This window comes from Triticum dicoccoides, chromosome 2B (genome assembly GCF_002162155.2).
Source record: "Triticum dicoccoides isolate Atlit2015 ecotype Zavitan chromosome 2B, WEW_v2.0, whole genome shotgun sequence".
NCBI classification, from domain to species: Eukaryota; Viridiplantae; Streptophyta; class Magnoliopsida; order Poales; family Poaceae; genus Triticum; species Triticum dicoccoides.
The window spans coordinates 527,417,018-527,440,264 of NC_041383.1; positions in this window are offsets into that span (position 1 = coordinate 527,417,018).

A 23,247-nucleotide genomic window follows, 5' to 3' on the forward strand; every position below is an offset into this window, starting at 1 on the left:
TCATCCTACAAAAAGCAATAATCAGTGTAACCTTATTATTGATGTTTATTAAAATTGGATATAAAAAATGGCGCATAAAGTAGGTTGTGCACCTTTTTTTTGCCCGGTGCAACGCACGGGCATTTGTACTAGTATACCAAAAATATATTTATCTTATCATACTATCTTTATTAGATCTCACTTTCGCAAGTGACCCTGAAGGGATTGACAACCCCTTTATTGCGTTGGTTGCGAGTTCTCAGTTTGTTTGTGTAGGTGCGTGGGACCTTGGTTCTCAAAACTGAGGGAAATACTTACGCTACACTTTGCTGCATCACCCTCTCCTCTTCGAAGAAAACCAACGCAAGCTCAAGACGTAGCAGGTCGCCGCTCCGCTGAAGCAACCACTCCACCACGGCCACTGTCGCGTCTTTGCTGCCTCGCTCCATCGCCGCGTCGCCCATCGTATTCCTCTTCTCCGGCGAGCTTTTCCTCGGCGTCCCCACCCCATGGCGAAAAGCGGGTGGCTAGGGTCTATCATCCACAACGACCATGTCGATTTCCTCCGCGCGATGCAGAGGCTGCCTTGCTCCGACAACATGGGCGTGCGCCTTCCCCCTGCGCTGGAGATCTCGCTGCAGCCAGAGCCCGGCGAGTACATCGTCTTTCACGCTCACTTCCTCCACGGCTTCGCGTTCCTGGCCTCCGGCTTCCTTCAGGAGTTTCTGCTCTACTATCGACTGCAGCCGCACCACCTCACCCACAACACGATGGTGTGCCTTTCCGCCTTAGTCACCTTCTGTGAGGGGTACCTCGGCATCTTGCCGACTATCGAGCTCGGGGTAGATTCTTCTACCTCAAGCTCGGTACAACGACGAAGGACGAGCCGGCCTCGTGCGGGGCGTGCGTGGCCATGAGGCGCTCAGGAAGTAGTACACGCTTCCCTTCGATCCCCCTACACGAGTCGGCCAAGCTCTGGCAGAGGTCGTATTTCTATGTCCGGAATCTCCGAAACATGGATTACATCAACCTTCCGGCCTATGCGCCCGGGCCGCCTGCTGGACCGCGCAACAAATGGCAGCAGTTGCCACCCAAGCACCCCCTGCCGAACCACATCGTCAGCGTCTTCATCCGGCTAGAGGAGATGACAAGCCGGGAGGGGCTCCACCCAGCTGACCTGTTGGCCGGCTTTATCATGCGCTAGGTGTCGCTGCTTCAGCTCCGACCGCACCTCATCTGTGAGATGAGCGGCCGCCGGGATCCATGCCGGATGTCGACGAAGGAGATGCCGAGGGTGGAGGTGGCCCTCCATGTCAACGACATCACCAACTACAAGCTCAGCGAGGCGGAGTGGCGCATCGGCAAGGAGCCTTACAGTCGGGCCAACCCTCCTCCTGTGGTAAGTGCTAGATTCGACTGCTCCATTCGCAACATTCCTCGTCCTTCCGTTCTAACAAGCCAGCTCTTGTGGCAGCGCTTCGCGGGTCAAGGCGCGCCGACTCCTGGTCACGAGTGGATGTCAGACCGCGAGGATAGCGACGTCGATGATCCCGAGCTGGGGCGACCACCATGGAGGAAGGCAGCGACGAGGAGGTTGCTAGAGGAGGTGGCGGAGGGGATGGCGTCCCAGAGGCAGGTGGCTCCGTGGGAGGTGGCGAAGGATCAGGTGGCCCTGGAGTGGGCGGCTCCACAGGGGGCGGCGGCGGAGGGATCGACGACGTCCGGGCTTGGCCGAACGATGATGAGGGTGATGAGGAGCGACACCTGCCTAGGGGGGCGCGGGAACAGGAGCCGGAACCTCCACGCCGCGGTCGGCTGCCACACCTGGTGGGCACAAGTGCCGCTTGGCCAGGAGGTATGGCAGCTGATACGTCTCCAGCGTATCTATAATTTATGAAGTATTCATGCCAATATATTATCATTCTTGGATGTTTTACAATCATTTTATAGCAACTTTATATCATTTTTTGGGACTAACCTATTGACCCAGTGCCCAGTGCAGTTGTTGTTTTTTTGGTTGTTTTTTACATCGCAGGAAGTCAATATCAAACGGAGTCCAAACACCGCGTAACTTTTTGGAGATTTTTTCTAGACCAGAAGGAACACAATGGGCCTGAGCTGCACCTGGGGGGTGCATCGAGGGGGGAACAACCCACCAGGGTATTCCAAGGGCCCCTGGCGCGCCTAGGTGGGTTGTGCCCACCTTGGTGGCCTCCCGCACCCCCTATTTGCACTATAAATTCCCAAATATTCTGAAACCCTTCTGGGTAGCCCTAGATCAGAAGTTCTGCCGCCGCAAGGCCTCTGTATCCACGAGATCCAATCTAGACCCCGTTCCGGCACCCTGTCGGAGGGGGGAATCATCACCGGTGGCCATCTTCATCATCCCGACGGCCACCACGATGAGGAGGGAGTAGTCCACCCTCCGGGCTGAGGGTTTGTACCAGTAGCTATGTGTTTAATCTCTCTCTCTCTCTCTCTCTCGTGTTCTTGAGATGCACAATCTTGATGTATCGCAGGCTTTATTAATATAGTCGGGTCATATGCTGTTTTCCCCTCTCGTGATGATCCTTTTCAGATTTCGTTGTTATCAAATTGAATACTTTTACGGATTTGAGAACACTTGATATATGTCTTGCAATTGAATACTCGTTGTGACAATGGGGTATCGTATTGATTCACTTGATATATGTTTTGGCACTCAACTCGCGGATTCCCAAGGTGACATTGGGGTAATCTATGCATATGGGTTGATGCATGTTCTTGTCTTTGTTTCTCCGGTAGAAATCTTGGGGCACTCTTTGAAGTTCTTTGTGTTGGATTGAATATTATAAATCTGAATTTGCTTTGGTGTTATTTTAGTACGAACTCTAGGATAGATCGAACGGAAAGAATAGCTACGTGTTATTTTAGTACGAACTCTTGAATAGATCGAACAGAAAGAATAGCTTTGAGGTGGTTTCGTACCCTACAAACAATTTCGTCTTATGTTCTCCGCTAGATAGGAACTTTGGAGTGATTCTTCATTGCACTTTGAGGGACGGTTATATGAACCAACCATGTTAGCATTGTTGAGAGATTGCACTAGTGAAAGTATGCACCCTAGGCCTCATTTTCCATTATTGCAATACCGTTTTTTTTATTGTTCGCACTACAAAAACTCATATCTACTATCCATACTACACTTTTATCACCATCTCTTCGCCGAACTAGTGCACCTATACAATTTGCCATTGTATTGGGTGTGTTGGGGACACAAGTGATTTCTTGTATTTGATTGCAGGTTCGTTTGAGAGAGATCATCTTCATCCTACACCTATCATGGATTGATAAACCTTAGATCATCCACTTGAGGGCTACTGTCCTACAAAACTCTGTGCTTGGAGGCCCAACACGTGTCTACAAGAATAAAGTTGCGTAGTAGACATCAAGCTCTTTTCTGGCACCGTTGCCAGGGAGGTGAGTTCTTGAAGGTATATCTTTAGATCTTGCAACCGAATCTTTTAGTTTCTTGTTTTATCACTAGTTTGGTTTATAAAAAAAACTACATAAAAAATGGAATTGAGGTTGCATCATATTATTGATCATCTTTATAATATCTTTCTTGAAAATGATGGTTCGCAAAATTGTGCTGAATTGATAGAAGAAGAATTTAATTAAATGATTGGCATGAATGATGAGCATGATGGGAATGTTGTTAGTATGAATTCTTTGAATATCCATGATGCTAATGATATGCAAAACCATAAACTTGGGGATGCTATGTTTGATGAAGATGATATTTTTAGTCCCCCAAGTTTTGGTGAGAAATTTTACTATGATGAAAGCATGCCTCCTATTTATGATGATTATAGTGATGACATGTATGGTATAAAGAATAATGATAACCAAAAAACTTGTCATCATGATTTTAATTTTCAATCACATGATAGTTATTTTGTTAAATTTGCTCCCACTACTATTCATGAGAATAAATTTGCTTATGAGGAGAGTAGCAACATTTCTATGCTCATGCATCATGAAAAGAATGCTTCATGTGATAGCTATATTTTTTAATTTCTTCATGATGCTACTGAAAATTACTATGAGAGAGGAACATATGCTTTTACATATCTCAATAATATCAAGTTTCCACTCTATGTGTTGAAAGTTTTGAAGTTATGCATGTTTTGCCTTCCTATGCTAGTTGATTCTTGTTCCCATGAATTATTTTCTCACAAAATCCCTATGCATAGGAAGTGTGTTAGGATTAAATGTGCTTGCCATGTGATTCATTATGCTCTTTTTCATGTTTCAGTTCTTATCTTTTATGCGAGCATCATTGAAATCATCATGCCTAGCTAAAAGGCATTAAAGAAAAGCGCTTGTTGGGAGACAACCCAACACTTTTACCTAATGTTTTTGTGTGTTCACGTGATTAGGCTACTGTAGTAATCATGTTTTATTGTCTTTGTTTCAACGAAGTGCCAAGTAAAGCCTTTGGGATCATGTTGGGTGATAGTTGATTTGATCTTGCTGAAAAACAGAAACTCTTGCGCTCACGAAGATAGCTCTCATTTGTAACAGAATAGTTCTTTTGAGTTGATTATTTTTTCAGAAGATTAATATACAAATTGATCACATGGTACAATTGTTTCATAATTTTTGGAGCAGCATAAGTATGGTTTGAGTACAGATTACTACAGACTGTTCTGTTTTTGACAGATTCTGTTTTCAATGCATAGTTTGCTTGTTTCCTTGTTTCTATGGCTTATATTGCTCAATATAAATTGTGGAAATGATATGCTACAGTAGGCATTGTGTGGAAACAATTACGAATCTTGTCTTTGACAGTACCAAAAGTGAAATGGTTTGCTCTTTATCATACTAACCTATCTCACAAAGTTCCGTTAAGTTTTGTGTGATTGAAGTTTTCAAGTTTTGGGTGGTATGTCGATATGAGGAGAATAAGGAGTGATAAAACCCTAAGATTGGGGATGCCCAAGGCACCCCCAAGGTAATATTCAAGGAATATCCAAGCAACTAAGCTTGGGGATGCCCCGGAAGGCATCCCCTCTTTCGTCTCCAACATTATCGGCAACCTCACTTGGAGCTATGTTTTCATTCGTCACATGATTTGTGTTTTGCTTGGAGCGTCAATTTATTTTGCTAGGATTTTCTTGCTGTTATTTATAATAATTTTTTGCATCTTTTATTTCAATAAAAGTGGCAATGATAGCCTTTGCCATGCTTATTTTGCAAGTATACTTGTTGCTGTTTGAAAACAGAAAGTTCATTGACGTTGCAAAAATTCCCTAGAAAAGTAAGAATATGATAAATTGTTGAAACTTTTTGCAAAGTAAGATCTGATAAATTTCCTACAGTGTGGTATTTTTCAAATAATTTTTGGAGTTAGGGAAGTATGACGAATCTTGCATTCTTTACAGACTGTACTGTTTTGGCAGATTGCTGTTATGTTTGCATTGTTTGCATATGTTTGCTTGTTTAATGATTCTATTTGAGGATAGGAGTATTAAATATGCAGAGGCATTTAGTATGCAATGTTGAATAATAATTTTAGTAATTTTCTACAGTAGATAATGATAAGGTTTTTGCATTGGTTTATACTAACTTATCTCATGAGTTCTTGTTGAGTTTTGTGTGGATGAAGTTTTTGAGATTTAGGGAAACCGTGATATGAGAGGAATTAGGGAGACAAAAAAGTTCAAGCTTGGGGATGCCCAAGGCATCTCAAGTTAATATTCCAAGAAGTCTCAAGCATCTAAGCTTGGGGATGCCCCGATAGGCATCCCACCTTTCTTCTTCAACAATTACCGGTTAGTATCGGTTGAACCTAAGTTTTTGCTTCTTCACATGAGTTGTGCTATTCTTAGAATGTCATTTTATTTTCATTTTGCTTGATGTTTTAATAAAATACTTAGACCTAAAAGTTTTTAAATAAAATAGAGTCCTCAAATAGGAGGCTGAGCAGGCGGGTTGGAACTCCAAGGCGCTTTGTTCGTTTGTTGAAATGCCTGCTGCTGTTGCAGGACATCCACAACATGCGGGTGGCCGCGTACAACACGCAGAAGCAGACGCTTGCCACCCGGACCTCCGAGCTGGCTCAGAGCCGAAGTAAGTAAACTGTCCTCTAGTGGGGGGGGGGGGGCGCCAGCGAACCCACTAGGTGTAGCCCCTGAGATTCGGCCGACTTCAGAGCAGTCGGGCTGGATCTTCCCCGGCAGCTTGTTCTAGCTTTTGTTGAAGTAGATAGTTGATGCCGCTTGCTCATTTTTCTCTTTGCAGTGGCCGCTGCCCAGCTGGTCCAGCGCGTGGCAGATCTCGAAGGCCAACTCCAGGTCGTGAGGCAGGAGCACAACCAGGCGGCTTCCGAGCGCGACCAACTGGAGAAGGAGCTGGCGGACCAGGCCGTGCAGCATGCTCAGTGGGTCAAGATGCTGGAGGCGAACGAGGTGGAGCTCAAGGCCGAGTTCGAGACCGAGCGCACTGGCTGGGTCGAGAGGGAGAAGCTCCTTGATGACGGCTACTCTGTGATCGAGGACATGCTCGATGGTATGCCCTTTTTCTTCTTGTTCTAACTTCTTGCCGCCAACTTCTACTGGAGGCCGTCTTCTAACACCCTTGTCTTCTCCTGTGTAGAGTTTCTCCTGGGCCACTCCATCGCCGTCTGCATGGCCATCGAGGCTGAGCGCGAGGAGTGCCCGCGTGAAGGCAAGGAGATCATGTAGGACCGGCCTCAGATGGTGAGCGAATAGCTCATGACCGTTTGGATGCACCTCGAGCTGACGCGTCGCCTGCTCTGCCGTCTTCAATGCGCCGAGTCGTAGGTCATGGAGGCCTTGTGGCCGGGTGGCCCGATCCCGCGGACTCCCAGTCGGACAGCCGACTGGCTGGAGGTGGCTGTAACCGGCTCGACGCCTGGAAGAGCTCTGTCGTGCAAGCTGGAGCCGCCAAGGCACCGGAGTTCGGCAAGGCTTGGTACCCTGGCGTGCACTTGTCGCAGCTAGCGACCTTCCGCCAGGAGGCCTTGTAGGAGCTGGCACCGGAGAGCGAGAACATCGCCATTCGGGCGTCTTCTCTCACCGACTACACCGATGTTGATGCCTTCTTCCCGGAGCAGGCTGACAACTGTGTCGTCGTTCCTCCGTCCTGGTTCGGTCTGAACCCGTCGGACGGGAAGGACTCAGCGGAGGAGATCGCCTCCAGCGATGAAGGTGATGAGGACGTCTAGGACGAGGACGGCATCTACGTTGCTCCAGACAGCGGAGCGACCAACGGACTCGGCCCGACCTTGTGCCGACTGGCGATCTACCGGAGACCATGTCAGCCATTGCCGATCGCCAGGCCAAGACCCAGCAGCTGGCCGCCCCACCAACCGGAACAACATGGCATACCGCCGACTAGTCCGTGCCGCCCCAGGGGCCATCCGCCTAGAGGGCCTATTTATCTTTTCTCAAGTTTTTCCCTGTCTTTGCGTTTGTAAACAATGTCAGTATGTGCTATTCCACCCACTTGGGGTGTATCTTTTAAACTTGATGAATGCTGGCCTTGGGCCCTTTTGCAATTTATAAAGTTTAAACCCCCATATTGTTGCATGTGTTGTCGGGTTCTGGCTTGAATTCACTTTTCTCTCTTTGACTTTTTCCTTTGCCACATTCCTCTGGCCACCTTCCTGCCAGCCGGACAGCCGCTCTGCAATCTATGGCCAGGTCAGGGACTTGGTCGTTTTAGAATGGGCAAGTTAATTCAGCTGCGTAGAGCGTAGCTAATTGAGCGAGAAGCCGGCTTGCCGGCTGCAGAGCAGCCGGGCGAGGGAGGCGAGAGGCCGGCTTGGCCTTAGTTGGCGTTTTCCTTAGTCGGTTTTTGTGTGGACAGTGTTTTCGGCCTTTGCCTCTTGCCAGTCGGACAATCGCGCTGTGAGCTGTGACTTGGAACGAAGAGAGGGCTTTGGCATCGGCACACTACTAGCCAGCTCCTTCTGGTGCAAACTTAGGCCAAGGTGGCGAGCCCCCGGGCTGGCTGACCGGAACCCGGACGGGGCAGGAATATGAAAAAACTCAAAACATAGCATAAGCTTATCTCATAGATAAAAAGGTAGCCCCCGAGCTATCTCGGGGGACATGAGGTCTTTTACTTAATACAAAAGTTGTTGTCGTACATACGCTCGAATCAACTGTAAAACGGTTGGAGCAGGTTTGCGTTCCATGGCCGCTCCGTCTCTTTGTTGGCTGTGCACCGCTTGTGTGCCCTGGGCTTTTGGGCGTCGATGAGGTAGTACGAGTCGTTGCCCAGGGCCTTGCTAATGATGAAGGGGCCTTCCCAAGGTGCTGCGAGCTTGTGTTGGCCGGCTAATCGCTGGATCAGGCGGAGCACAAGGTCGCCTTCACGGAAAGAACACGACTTGACCTTCTTGTTGTGGTAGAGACGCAGGCTCTGCTGGTAGATGGCAGACCGGTTGCATGCTAGTAGCCGGGCCTCTTCCAGCAGGTCGGCACCGTCTTCTCACGCCTCGTTTGCTTCCGCCTCCGTGTACATGGTGACATGAGGCGAGTCGAATTCGATATCCATGGGGATGATAGCCTCGACACCGTACACGAGGAAGAAGGGCGTAAAGCTGATTGATCTGTTGGGCATGGTCCAAAGGCTCCAGAGGATGGCTGGCAGCTCGTCAATCTAGCAGCCGACTGATCGCTCCAGTGGCTCGATTAGGCGGGGCTTGATGCCGGACAGGATGAGGCCGTTTGCTCGCTCCACCTGGCCATTTGACTGCGGATGGGCAACAGACGCTAGGTCCAGTCCGATACCCTAGTTTGCGCAGAAATGGGCCAAGGCGCCTTTGGCAAAGTTGGTGCTGTTGTCGGTGATGATGCTATGGGAACGCCTGATGACCCACAAGTATAGGGGATCTATCGTAGTCCTTTTGATAAGTAAGAGTGTCGAACCCAACGAGGAGCAGAAGGAAATGATAAGCGGTTTTCAGCAAGGTATTCTCTACAAGTACTGAAATAAGTGGTAACAGATAGTTTTGTGATAAGATAAATTGTAACGAGCAACAAGTAACAAAAGTAAATAAAGTGCAGCAAGGTGGCCCAATCCTTTTTGTAGCAAAGGACAAGCCTGGACAAACTCTTATAAAAGGAAAAGCGCTCCCGAGGACACATGGGAATATCGTCAAGCTAGTTTTCATCACGCTCATATGATTCGCGTTCGGTACTTTGATAATTTGATATGTGGGTGGACCGGTGCTTGGGTGCTGTTCTTACTTGAACAAGCATCCCACTTATGATTAACCTCTATTGCAAGCATCCGCAACTACAACAAAAGTATTAAGGTAAACCTAACCATAACATGAAACATATGGATCCAAATCAGCCCCTTACGAAGCTACGCATAAACTAGGGTTTAAGCTTCTGTCACTCTAGCAACCCATCATCTACTTATTACTTCCCAATGCCTTCCTCTAGGCCCAACTAATGGTGTGAAGTGTTATGTAGTCGACGTTCACATAACACCACTAGAGGCTAGACAACATACATCTTATCAAAATATCGAACGAATACTAAATTCACATGACTACTAATAGCAAGACTTCTCCCTTGTCCTCAGGAACAAACGTAATTACTCACAAAGCATATTCATGTTCATAATCAGAGGGGTAATAATATGCATAAAGGATCTGAACATATGATCTTCCACCAAATAAACCAACTAGCATCAACTACAAGGAGTAATCAACACTACTAGCAACCTACTAGCACCAATCCCGGACTTGGAGATAAGAATTGGATACAAGAGATAAACTAGGGTTTGGAGATGAGATGGTGCTGGTGAAGATGTTGATGGAGATTGCCCTCTCCTGATGAGAGGAGCGTTGGTGATGACGATGGTGATGATTTCCCCCTCCCGGAGGGAAGTGTCCCCGGCAGAACAGCTCTGCCGGAGCCCTAGATTGGTTCCGCCAAGGTTCCATCTCCTGGCGGCGGAGTCTCGTCCCGAAAGGTTGCCTTCTATTTTTTCCTCATCGAAAGACTTCATATAGGAGAAGATGGGCGTCGGAGAGCCACCAAGGTGCCCACGAGGTAGGGGGGCGCGCCCCAGGGGGGGGGGGGCGCCCCCACCCTCGTGAGCAGGGTGTGGGCCCCCTGGCCTTCATCTTTGGCGACGATTTTTCTTTATTTATTTTAAGATATTCCATGGAGTTTCAGGACTTTTGGAGTTGCGCAGAATAGGTCTCCAGTATTTGCTCCTTTTCCAGCCTAGAATTCCAGCTGCCGGCATTCTCCTTCTTCATGCAAACCTTGTAAAATAAGAGAGAATAGCCATAAGTATTGTGACATAACGTGAAATAACAGCCCATAATGCAATAAATATTGATATGAAAGCATGATGCAAAATGGACATATCAACTCCCTCAAGCTTAGACCTTGCTTGTCCTCAAGCGAAAAGCCGATAACAATAAATATGTCCTCATGTTTAGAGGTAGAGGCGTCGATAAAAATAAAATACGAGCATGAAGGCATCATGATTATTTCCATAACAACAACATATATAGATTTTGTCATATGATTACTTATGTTCAAGTGACGATCTTTTCACAAAGCAAAAGTATGAATCAGAAAGCTTATTGAGCACCAACAAATTATAACCTCAGTCATTGAAGCAATTGCAATTTATCATAACATCGGAAAGAGTCTATGTCAGATCATAGAAGCAAGTCCACATACTCAACTATCACTTAGTCCTTCATAATTGCTAACACTCACGCAATACTTGTGGTTACGGAGTTTTAATCGGACACCGAGAAAGATAGGGGCTTATAGTTTTGCCCCACAACCTTTTACCTCAAGGGTAATGTCAACAATAATAATTCATGCTCCCCTACATCCAATTAGATATATATATATATACATATATATATATATATATATATATATATCATGTTCTTTCCAACATGCTGAGCTTGCCAAAGGATAAAATGAAAAAGGAAAGGTGAAGATCACCGTGACTCTTGCATAAGGTAGAGGATAATAATAAAAGATAGGCCCTTCGCAGAGGGAAGCAGAGGTTGTCATGCGCGTTTAGGGTTGATGCACAAAATCTTAATGCAAAAGAACATCACTTTATATTGCCCCTTGTATGTGGACCTTTATTATGCAGTCCGTCGCTTTTATTACGTCCACAACAAGTTCGTACAAATCTTGTTTTCTCTGCACTAATATGTCATGCATATTTAGAGAGCAATTTTTATTGCTTGTACCGATGACAATTTACTTGAAGGATCTTACTCAATCCATAGGTAGATATGGTGGACTCTCATGGCTAAACTGGTTTAAGGGTATTTGGAAGGATAAGTAGTATTTCTACTTGGTGCTGAGAATTTGGCTAGCATGAGGGGAAAAGGCAAGCTCAACACGTTAGAGGATCCATGACAACATACTTTATCTCAGATGTAAGAAAACATAACTCATTATGTTGTCTTCCTTGTCCAACCTCAACTCTTTAGCATGTCATATTTTAATGAGTGCTCCCAATCATAAAAGAGGTCAATGATAATATATTTATATGTGAAACCTCTCTTTCCTTATTACTTCCTATTAATTGCAACGATGACCAAAGCTATATTTGCCAACTCCCAACAACTTTTAATCATCATACTCTTTCTATGTGAAGTCATTACTTTCAATAAGATCAATATGAACTCTTTGATTCTTTTTATTCTTTTTCTTCTTTTCTTTTATTCACCCAAGATCATGGCAAAATAATCAAGCCCTTGACTCAATACTAAACTTTATTATATAGCTCATAGACTCGATTACAAAGAAGGATCATAAAGCAAAACTCAAAACTAGATCATGCCATGACTTTATTCTACTAAATCAAGATACTACTAAAAGGATCAAACTAAGAAAAACGGTAAAGATAGGAGTTGTGATGGTGATACGATACCAGGGCACCTCCTCCAAGCTTGGCAATTGCCAAGGGGAGTGCCCATACCCATGTGATCATGTCTCCTTCTTTGTTGTTGACGGTGGAGGTGTTGTTGATGATGCAGGCTTGTCATCCACCTTCCATGGCATAGGCTCACCATCATAGAAGGATGATCGAGTCTCCGGAATCCTCAAATCTGCAGCCAAACTCATCCTTTTGAATCTATATTCATAGTCACAGTTTTGATTTTGCAGATCATAGATTTGGGCTTGGAGGTGCTCGATCTTCTCATGTAGTTTGAAGATGGCCTCCTCGGTGTTCTTGTCATCCGGCTCGTAGTTGTCGGTGAACTCCACGAGCATCTTGTGGCTAGCATTGATTCCACGCTCCACCATCCCCTGGCACTTGAAAACTTGTTGCTCCATTGCTTCGAGCCTCGACTCCACGCTTCCGGTTCCCTTTGGTCCCTCAACATCGCGGATGTGCAGCAACCCATCATGCATCTCAATGGTTTGAGGGTGTCGCAGCACCTCCGCGAGGTAAGGGTTGATCACCTTCTCGAAGAACTTGTCCTTGGAAGCACTTGGGGTCGTCATGATGATCTAGACCTGTCAGAAAAACAGCTCGAAACAAGAACAAGGGAGATTTGCGTGATACGAGAGTCAAAACCTTCGGGAGAATATATAATGAATTTTTACCGACCAAAATACGTATCGTGCAAGAAAACAGAGTCCGGAAGGCACACGAGGTGCTCACGAGGTAGGGGGGCGCGCCCAGGGGGGTAGGGCGCGCCCTCTACCCTCATGAAGGCCTCGTGTCCTTCCCGGACTGCCACTTATTTTTCTATTTTTCTAAATATTCCAAAACGGAGAAATATTGCCTTAAAAATTGTTTTGGAGTCGGTTTACTTACCGTACCACATACCTAATCCTTTTCGGGGTCTGGAACGGTCTGGAAGGTGTCCCTTATGTATTCCTCCGGGGTTACGGTTTCAATAATATTGGTTTCAACATTTATAGGATTACCTGAGATATAGTGTTTGATCCTTTGACCGTTTACCACCTTCGGTTTTGTGCCTTCGAAGTTGTTGATTTTTATGGCACCGGAACGATAGACCTCCTCGATAACGTAGGGACCTTCCCATTTAGAGAGAAGTTTTCCTGCAAAAAATCTTAAACGAGAGTTGTATAGCAATACATAATCACCTACATTAAACTGACGCTTTTGTATCCTTTTGTCATGCCATCTTTTAACTTTTTCTTTAAACAACTTGGCATTTTCATAAGCTTGGGTTCTCCATTAATCAAGTGAGCTAATATCAAATAACCTCTTCTCATCGGCAAGTTTGAAATCATAGTTGAGCTCTTTAATAGCCCAATATGCCTTATGTTCTAGTTCGAGACGTAAGTGACATGCTTTTCCATAAACCATTTTATACGGAGACATACCCATAGGATTCTTATATGCAGTTCTATAGGCCCATAATGCATCATCAAGTTTCTTGGACCAAATCTTTCTAGACCTATTAACAGTCTTTTGCAAAATTAATTTGAGCTCTCTATTGCTCAATTCTACCTGACCACTAGACTGCGGGTGATATGGAGATGCAATTCTATGATTAACGTCATATTTAGCAAGCATTTTACGGAAAGCACCATGAATAAAGTGTGAACCACCATCAGTCATTAAATATCTAGGGACTCCAAACCTCGGAAAAATAACTTCCTTAAGCATTTTAATAGAAGTGTTCTGATCAGCACTACTAGTTGGAATAGCTTCTACCCACTTAGTAACGTAATCAACAACAACTAAAATATGTGTATATCCAATAGAGGCAGGAAAAAGGTCCTATATAATCAAAGCCCCAAACATGAAATGGTTCAATAACAAGTGAATAATTCATAGGCATTTCTTGAAGTCTACTAATATTACCAATTCTTTGACATTCATCGCAAGACAAAACAAACTTACATGCATCCTTGAAGAGAGTGGGCCAATAAAAACCGGATTGCAATACCTTATGTGCAGTTCTATCTCCAGCGTGGTTTCCTCCATAAGCTTCGGAGTGACACTTGCGTAGGATCTATTCCTGTTCATGCTCAGGTACGAAACGTCTAACAACACCATCTACTCCTTCTTTATAAAGATGTGGGTCATCCCAAAAGTAATGTCGCAAATCATAGAAAACCTTTTTCTTTTGTTGGTATGTGAAGCTAGGTGGTATAAATTTAGCAACAATATAATTAGCATAATTAGCATACCATGGAGTGCTAGGAGAAGTGCTTATGACATTTAATTGTTCATCAGGTGACGGTGTCCTGGACTAGGGGGTACTCACCACGTCGTCTCCCGATCAGTTGGATTGGGCCGAGGATCCCCATGGCCGTATACTCATGGGCCAGTCCGAACAGTTGCCGCATACAAGGAAGATTCCACAAGACTTGGCGATCAAGACAAGGACTCCTCCCCCACCGGCGTATTCGGCTAGGACTCTTGTTATCCTAGGCCTCTGGTGCATTATATAAACCAAGGCCAGGCTAGTCGATAGATATACAACAACAATCATACCATAGGCTAGCTTCTAGGGTTTAGCCTCCTTGATCTCGTGGTAGATCTACTCTTGTAATACCCACATCATCAATATCAATCAAGCAGGACGTAGGGTTTTACCTCCATCAAGAGGGCCCGAACCTGGGTAAAACATCGTGTCCCTTGTCTCCTGTTACCATTGATCCTAGGACGCACAGTTCGGAACCCCCTACCCGAGATCCGCCGGTTTTGACACCGACATTGGTGCTTTCATTAAGAGTTCCGCTGTGTGATCGGCAAAAGGATCAGTGGCTCGACTGCAGGTCAACTGCGACGTCGGCTTCTTCGTCACCAGCTCGACTGGTCACCTTGGCTTGACCGAGGACTGCGGGCTACCTCCGATCGTCATGTTCGGATGAAGGCCTTCATCAACACCAACTCCGATCTCTATCAAGATCATGGAGGAGTCATCCATGGAGCTCGGGGGCTCAACGTCAACATTGCCCTCAGGCGACCGTGCTGTTTTTCTGAACAGCAAACTTGTATCTGCGGCCACCGCCTCGTCGAGTGTTGTCTAAATGATTACTTTGGTGGAATTATGCAGAATTAAGTCTACAACAGCCCTGCAAAAATTTCGTCGAGTTCCGATGGAGGAATCTCCGGCAATCTCCGATATACCGGAGCCCTGTTGAATCTGGACGAGAACCCGGACAAGTTTAGGGCGTGGTATCCAGCGTCTAGCTCGGATGTCCTTTGGAGGATCCAACCGTTGATTTGCTGCGGAATTCCCTTATCTACCACCTGCCAAAAATTCAGCTTGATCCGACCGTCCAAACTCCGGGAAACTTCCGATTAGTGCATCACTTTTTGGATCTGTTTTCTGCGCGAAAACGAATCCAACCCGAGTTCGTCTTTTTTATGAACGGGATTTCGGACATCCTTTTTAAGGAAGTTTTTGTATGGGGTATTGTGTTTTGTTCCCGAATACATCCCACTAACTTTAAGATCTTTTGAACATGATCTTCAACATCATGCTGGTGTCAAACCAGTCCGGCAATTTTGCTCCACGGCTGCCGACCTGCGCTAGACACGTCGTCACCTTGTTGAGCCAAGCTCAACTTCTTCGGATCATTATCTTGGCAAGCCGAACAAGAGTCCGGCATCGCGAAGGATAAATCATCACCAACATCGCCACTCCACGGATTACACGGAGCGGGCATACCGGCATCGCCGCACGGTCGCTTCATCAAGCCGGCATCGACCACGTCACGACCTGCATCAGCAGGGCCGCACTATTGCTTCTTCAAGCTGGTGTCCATCACGCCGACCTACTTCGACATCTCGGCTGGACCGGGGGCTTCGCCATCCCTTCATCAACCTACTCCGGACACTTCGGCGTCACTAGCCGACCAGGCATGGGTGCGCGGATCGAGTCCCAATTTTGGGAATCACCTTCCTTCGGATTGCTACAACAAATAAACCAGGTGCTATTAATCCTAGTATTTCTTTTTGCTTGTTTGGGTTAATTTTTCCCAAGGAATTATTACTCTGGTTTGTCCACCATATGTACATAGGTCTATCAAATGGTGGCCGCATTATCGACGGTCGCATGATGGTTCGGTCAGTTTCCATACATAGTCCGGCGAACGCCGCATCCGGAACTTGGACCGACCTGTGAATCCAGGCTTTGCCACGCCTTTATTGCATTACGCTGACGACCTGCATCGACATCGACTTCGGCGCCAGACCATATTTCTTTTATTACTCACTTTGCATAAATTATTTATTATGCAACGATTTTTTTTACTATTATCTCTGGTTTGCACTATTTTTTGTGAACATGAAAATGATCCAGCCGGACTATATCCTTTGACGTCACCTCGGCTGGACGGGGGGCTTTGTCAACACTTCATTACCCCATGCCAGGGACTTCGGCATCACTCTGCCGTCCTGCATGGACCATGCTATGTCACCACTTCACAGTGCCGAGCTCTTTGCTCCGCCACCTCGGGACCGGCTTGGGGGATAGAACCTTGTCCCGCATCAAGCTCAGACCGCATCGTCAATACCGAACACATTAACCAGCTAAGTTGCCTTCATGCTCAAAGTTTTAAAATTTCTAACTTGTGTTCGGTTCGACCAAGCATTATACCTTCTCGGAAAAAAGTTGCTTGTAAAAATCTTCCTTGTCGAAACTTTGTTCACACACACTTGACGCACTACCCGCGCTCATTATACCTGGGGGCTTCTTTAACAGAAGTTTATTAATTTGGGCTTTATGCCCAATACATGTGTCACACTTCCGCATGTACCTTTTATTCACCATTATATGCATCGATATGACTTAAGTTTTGGCCAAGCTGGGTTGCCTGGCTCCTGTGCTTACCCCTACGTTCCCGATTGTTTGGCTAGGTGGTAAAGGGAGCACCTCTGCGATTGTTACTGCCGGGTCAGTCGGATGTGTACCTCAGACTGGGTGAAGCCGAAAGCTAGCGTTCTTAAGGGAATACTCGGTCGGTGAACTAAAAGATGATTTCTTACCTATTTATTTACCTGCCCCCAGATGTTTTTCTGCTCTTTTCGCAGTCTGGACATGCACTTTAGGGCATGCCTCCCAGGGAAAGGAACCCCTAACGGAACTATTCTCCCTGGAAGATGTTTCTTACTAACCATGTAATATAACATAACTAGTTGGGCACTTGTCTGATAAAGCACCAATGACCCCTACGCCTGGTCTCCATGCATGCCCCGGTTTTTATAACCGCGAGGGTATTCGGACACACTCCGGACTATTGGGTCCAGAGGTTGAAGCGAAAAGGTCCGCTACGACAAACGATCTACAATCCGGCTAGAAGGCATTACATGTCACCTTACATTATATAGTCAACTTTTACCCAAGTCACTTGGGGGCTCTTATGTTTATTTGAGCCATTTCATACTAAGTGTTTCTCTTCCTAGCCGTTGCAAAGTTTTTATTATTATTTATCACTCCTTTTTTCGACACAAGTGTGCGGTCACTAGCCGGGGAGCCTAATTTCTCTCTCAAAGCCGCTAGAGTTTAGTTTGCTAAACTGGCCTAGCCGTAGGCTGACCCGCTTGAAGTTTTGAGATAGGATGTGTCATGTTAAAGCACGACAGAAGCACCTTTTTTTTCTAAAGTCCAATTTTCGGATTGGCACCGAACACTTGATCTAGTTTGAACATTAATCTTTTGAATAAGTTTTTTGGCTTTTCGAGCCCATGGCACTTTTAAACTATTTGTGTGTTTTCAGCACAAGTCTCGCAGTGCAACGCCGGACACCTTTTGAGATTCGGCAAAAACATTCTTGGATATTGCTATATATGCATCAGTTTCGAATTGTGTCTTTGGTCAATAGTTGTGTTGCCTGGCTCCCGCGCTTGCCTCCTACATTCCGCTTTGTTCGGCTAGGTGTGCAAAGGGAGAACCACTGCGATTGTGCTTCCAGCTCGCATGGTCAAGCACCTCAGTGGAGAAAGCCGAAAACTGACTGTCATAATAGGTGTAAACTGGTCAGCGATCCGATGACTATATTAAATGACGGGTCATTCATTGGCCAAAGTGTTTCCGGCTTGACCTCGACTGTCGCCGAACACTATCGGGGGCTATTAACTGGCCTCCCAAACTAAATCCTCGATATTTTGCTCTTACATTGGAGCAGAGGTTTCATGATCATGCTTAGCATGACAACCCAAAGAAAGGAACCGATAGCGGGACTATTTTCTCTGGAAGACATTTCTTCTGTTAAACAGTAAATATAACATGTCTCTCCGCGTACATTTGTTTATAAAACCGTACGGCCAGATTGCCTTGTTTGTTGTAAATCTTTGCCCTCATAAAGGCTTTATAAAGTAGGACAAACACTCCTCGGCTGTTGGCCGAGGAGGTGGAAGCCGATGGTCGGTCAACAAAGTTTTGTACAATGCGGATCCGAGCATTAATGACGTAAAGTACTTGGATACATAGAGTCATTACACATAATTTGTGATTTTACTATGGATATCGATCCTTAATTCGGCCTCCCGTGCCCGCATTAAGGCTCGGGAGCTACTGGGCTTCGGGCTTATTATTTACAAATATTAAAGGGGCACATCAATCCCCTGATCTGGTGTTACCACCCGACCAGTGTCTAGGGGGCTACTGCATTGCCTGTTCTATGCAGAAAATTTTAAGTGCAATACAGTTTCCGAGGAGATTTTGATCCTCAGGTTGGTCGGTCGCACCCAACCCGAGTCTCGAGGATTGAGCACGCCGCTTTTTGTGTCCTGAAGTATTCTGCCGAGCTAGGACTTGATCCTCAGACCGATTTTGCAAATCAACCTGAGTCTCAGCGGCTACGGGGATCAGCGGTCTTATGTCATCCTTCATGTGCATCTCGGATTTTAGACCGATACCCACCTTGAGGGCTACTGGCTATATATCTCGTCAGAGAATAAGTTGCATCAATAAAAAACGTTGACCAAAAATCAGCCCATGACCGAGGTGCTTAACCACCTCGGAAGCAATCCGGCATAAAGCTCGGGTGCTAGTGGTTGGCTCCATAGAGGGCATTTCCGGCATTAAGCTCGGCTAAACTCCTTCAAACTTCTTTGAACCAAGGTGATCTACGACACCTCGGATACAGTCCAGCGTTGGAGCTCGGATACATAGTCCGGCGTTAGAGCTGGGAAGCAGACGGCATTGGTGCTCGGCTGCAAAAGATACCTCGAATGTAGTCCGGCGTTGGAGCTCGGACGCAAGAGGACGTTGCCGCCCGGGAACTGTTGGGGAACGTAGTAATTTCAAAAAAAATTCCTACGCACACGCAAGATCATGGTGATGGCATAGCAACGAGAGGGGAGAGTGTTCGTCCACGTACCCTCGTAGACCGTAAGCGGAAGCGTTAACACAACGCGGTTGATGTAGTCGTACATCTTCACGATCCGACCGATCCAAGCACCGAACGTATGGAGCCTCCGAGTTCAGCACACGTTCAGCTCGATGACGATCTCCGGCCCTCCGATCCAGCAAAGGCTCCGGAGATGAGTTCCGTCAGCACGACGGCGTGGTGACGATGATGATGTTCTACCGGCACAGGGCTTCGCCTAAACTCCGCGACGATATGACCGAGGTGGAATATGGTGGAAGGGGGCACCGCACACGGCTAAGGAACGATCCATAGATCAACTTGTGTGTCTATGGGGTGCCCCCCGCCCCCGTATATAAAGGAGGGAGGGAGGAGGGGGCCGGCCTAAGGGGAGGCGCGCCCTAGGAGGGGGAAACCTACTCCAAGTAGGTTTCCCCCCTCCTTTTCCTAATCCAAGAAGGAGGAGGAAGGAAGGAGTAGGAGAGGGGGAAGGCAAGGGGGGCGCCGCCCCCCCTTCCTTGTCCTATTCAGACTCAAGGGGAGGGGGCGTGCCACTTGCCCTGGCCGGCCCCTCTCTTTCTCCAATAGGGCCCATCAAGGCCCATTACTTCCCGGGGGGGGGGGGTTCTGGTAACCCTCCGGTACTCCGGTTTTCTCCGAAAACTTCCGGAACCTTTCCGGTGTCCGAATATAGTCGTCCAATATATCAATCTTTATGTCTCGACCATTTCGAGACTCCTCGTCATGTCCGTGATCACATCCGGGACTCCGAACAAACTTCGGTACATCAAAACTTATAAACTCATAATAAAACTGTCATCGAAACGTTAAGCGTGCGGACCCTACGGGTTCGAGAACTATGTAGACATGACCTAAAACCATTCTCGGTCAATAACCAATAGTGGGACCTGGATGCCCATATTGGTTCCTACATATTCTACGAAGATCTTTATCGGTCAAACCGCATAACAACATACGTTGTTTCCTTTGTCATCGGTATGTTACTTGCCCGAGATTTGATCGTCGGTATCCAATACCTAGTTCAATCTCGTTACCGGCAAGTCTCTTTACTCGTTCCGTAATACATCATCTCACAACTAACTCATTAGTTACATGCTTGCAAGGCTTAGGTGATGAGTATTACCGAGAGGGCCCAGAGATACCTCTCCGACAATCGGAGTGACAAATCCTAATCTCGAATTATGCCAACCCAACATGTACCTTCGGAAACACCTGTAGAGCACCTTTATAATCACCCAGTTACGTTGTGACGTTTGGTAGCACACAAAGTGTTCTTCCGGTAAACGGGAGTTGCACAATCTCATAGTTGTAGGAACTTTGTATAAGTCATGAAGAAAGCAATAGCAGTATACTAAACGATCAAGTGCTAGGCTAACGGAATGGGTCATGTCAATCACATCATTCTTCTAATGATGTGATCCCATTAATCAAATGACAACACATGTCTATGGTTAGGAAACATAACCATCTTTGATTAATGAGCTAGTCAAGTAGAGGCATACTAGTGACTATAGTTTTGTCTATGTATTCACACATGTATCATGTTTCCGGTTAATACAATTCTAGCATGAATAATAAACATTTATCATGATATGAGGAAATAAATAATAACTTTATTATTGCCTCTAGGGCATATTTCCTTCAGGAACAACTTCAAACCCGAGGTGTGGCATAAAAATAGCAAGGCATTGATAAAGGCCGGAAACTTAAAGGGGCTCCTCGGATACCCAACGTATAAACTCGTCGAATGCATTTCGGCGATCCTCAAGATCGAAGATGAGAAGATTTGTTGAACCAGTTTTCAAGACCGACGACCGAAGATGAAGAACAGTTCGGAAGAATCGAGGAGCGTCCCCAACTTGAAGACCGGTTCAGGGGGCTACTGACGGTGTCCTGGACTAGGGGGTACTCACCACGTCGTCTCCCGATCAGTTGGATTGGGCCGAGGATCCCCATGGCCGTATACTCATGGGCCAGTCCGGACAGTTGCCGCATACAAGGAAGATTCCACAAGACTTGGCGATCAAGACAAGGACTCCTCCCCCACCGGCGTATTCGGCTAGGACTCTTGTTATCCTAGTCCTCTAGTGCATTATATAAACCAAGGCCAGGCTAGTCGATAGATATACAACAACAATCATACCATAGGCTAGCTTCTAGGGTTTAGCCTCCTTGATCTCGTGGTAGATCTACTCTTGTAATACCCACATCATCAATATCAATCAAGCAGGACGTAGGGTTTTACCTCCATCAAGAGGGCCCGAACCTGTGTAAAACATCGTGTGCCTTGTCTCTGTTACCATTGATCCTAAGATGCACAGTTCGGGACCCCCTACCCGAGATCCGCCGGTTTTGACACCGACATCAGGAAAGCTATCATCAATAGGTAGTGGGTCATCAAGAACATTCTCTAACCTAAATAAGTTGTCTGCAATGGGGTTCTCAGCTCCTTTTCTATCAACAATATGCAAATCAAATCATTACACATAATTTGTGATTTTACTATGGATATCGATCCTTAATTCGGCCTCCCGTGCCCGCATTAAGGCTCGGGAGCTACTGGGCTTCGGGCTTATTATTTACAAATATTAAAGGGGCACATCAATCCCCTGATCTGGTGTTGCCACCCGACCAGTGTCTAGGGGGCTACTGCATTGCCTGTTCTATGCAGAAAATTTTAAGTGCAATACAGTTTCCGAGGAGATTTTGATCCTCAGGTTGGTCGGTCGCACCCAACCCGAGTCTCGAGGACTGAGCACGCCGCTTTTTGTGTCCTGAAGTATTCTGCCGAGCTAGGACTTGATCCTCAGACCGATTTTGCAAATCAACCTGAGTCTCAGCGGCTACGGGGATCAGCGGTCTTATGTCATCCTTCATGTGCATCTCGGATTTTAGACCGATACCCACCTTGAGGGCTACTGGCTATATATCTCGTCAGAGAATAAGTTGCATCAATAAAAAACGTTGACCAAAAATCAGCCCATGACCGAGGTGCTTAACCACCTCGGAAGCAATCCGGCATAAAGCTCGGGTGCTAGTGGCTGGCTCCATAGAGGGCATTTCCGGCATTAAGCTCGGCTAAACTCCTTCAAACTTCTTTGAACCAAGGTGATCTACGACACCTCGGATACAGTCCGGCATTGGAGCTTGGATACATAGTCCGGCGTTAGAGCTGGGAAGTAGACGGCATTGGTGCTCGGCTGCAAAAGATACCTCGAATGCAGTCCAGCGTTGGAGCTCGGACGCAAGAGGACGTTGCCGCCCGGGAACTGTTGGGGAACGTAGTAATTTCAAAAAAAATTCCTACGCACATGCAAAATCATGGTGATGGCATAGCAACGAGAGGGGAGAGTGTTCGTCCACGTACCCTCGTAGACCGTAAGCGGAAGCGTTAACACAACGCGGTTGATGTAGTCGTACGTCTTCACGATCCGACCGATCCAAGCACCGAACGTACGGAGCCTCCGAGTTCAGCACACGTTCAGCTCGATGACGATCTCCGGCCCTCCAATCCAGCAAAGGCTCCGGAGATGAGTTCCGTCAGCATGACGGCGTGGTGACGATGATGATGTTCTACCGGTGCAGGGCTTCGCCTAAACTCCGCGACGATATGACCGAGGTGGAATATGGTGGAAGGGGGCACCGCACACGGCTAAGGAACGATCCGTAGATCAACTTGTGTGTCTATGGGGTGCCCCCCGCCCCCGTATATAAAGGAGGGAGGGAGGAGGGGGCCGGCCTAAGGGGAGGCGCGCCCTAGGAGGGGGAAACCTACTCCAAGTAGGTTTCCCCCTCCTTTTCCTAATCCAAGAAGGAGGGGGAAGGAAGGAGTAGGAGAGGGGGAAGGCAAGGGGGGCGCCCCCCCCTTCCTTGTCCTATTCGGACTCAAGGGGAGGGGGCGCGCCACTTGCCCTGGCCGGCTCCT